General features: G+C 42.6%; 1 long non-coding RNA gene across 1 annotated transcript in view; it reads left to right on the top strand.

Moving 5' to 3' along the window:
- Nucleotides 1-773, top strand: part of LOC116561519 — a 28,630-nt gene extending 27,857 nt beyond the window's left edge. Inside the window, exon 3 of the long non-coding RNA XR_004273467.1 lies at nt 368-773. This is a non-coding gene — a long non-coding RNA (uncharacterized LOC116561519). The remainder of the gene's footprint in view (nt 1-367) is intronic.
- Nucleotides 774-1,038: the final 265 nt, after the last annotated feature.

The following is a 1,038-nucleotide window of genomic DNA, read 5'->3' as shown; positions in this document are numbered from 1 at the left end:
TTTTGACCGAAAATCATGTATGCTATGTCTACAGAGCTTTTTAAAATTGAAAAACACAGTTAATGAACACATTATGGGAAAGAAAGCAAAACAAACTTTTTTGAAAGGGCAAGAAAATCAACCTTTGCCACAGTTCCTGGCTCTACAGAAATTTGTATATTTGGATTTAATTTGTCCTGAGTTCAGTCAATTGGAGCAGTTTATGTCAGCTTTGGTTCTGTTCACATCCCTGTAAATATATTTGCCTTTCAAGAAGTAAATATGCCCCACACGAGGAAATTTAGAAAGGTAACTTATGCCCCACAAAACCTTTTCTCTCTGTTTGAAAGCATCTGAAATACCCAGACAGAGGTAAGTTTTCTTTCAGAGGCTTCTGGTTTCTTTGTACATGGACATAGAAGAACCCAAATGTCATTCTCACCCTCAGAAAGTATGATGAATTTCATTCCAGGCAAAGGTGGATTCACTGCGAAGTTAACACAGCTTAAACTTCAGCACCCCTCACATGCCCGGGACACTCCCAAGGCACTAGGTGAGGCCACAGTCATGTGTTCATATTGAAAATAAACTGTAAAAGTTAGGCATTTTAGCTGCAATCCACTTGGAATTCTCTCTGTCACACTTCCCCTCAGTTTAGGTGGCAAGAGAGTGGCCAAACATTTTTGGGGTCTAGCCGAAAGAACTTGGATAAGAAATGCATCTTCTTGGCAGGGCACAGTGGCTCATGCCTGTAATCCCAGCACTTTGGGACGCCAAGGCAGGCGGATCACAAGGCCAGGAGTTTGAGATCAGCCTGACCAACATGGTGAAACCCCGTCGCTACTAAAAAAATACAAAAAATTAGCTGGGCCTGGTGGTGTGTGCCTGTAATCCCAGCTACTCAGGAGGCTGAGGGAGGGGAATCGCTTGAACTCAAGAGGAGGAAGTTGCAATGAACCAAGATTACGCCACTGCACTCCAGCCTGGGTGACACAGCAAGACTCCATCTAAAAAAAAAAAAAAAAATGCATCTTTTTTGGGTTAGGTGGGGTGTATTTA

Source organism: Sapajus apella, unplaced genomic scaffold (genome assembly GCF_009761245.1).
Source record: "Sapajus apella isolate SASKATOON/1434 unplaced genomic scaffold, GSC_monkey_1.0 scaffold29, whole genome shotgun sequence".
Lineage (NCBI taxonomy): Eukaryota > Metazoa > Chordata > Mammalia > Primates > Cebidae > Sapajus > Sapajus apella.
The sequence above is the reverse complement of the archived record's forward strand: the minus strand, read 5'-3'. Positions and strand labels throughout refer to the sequence as shown.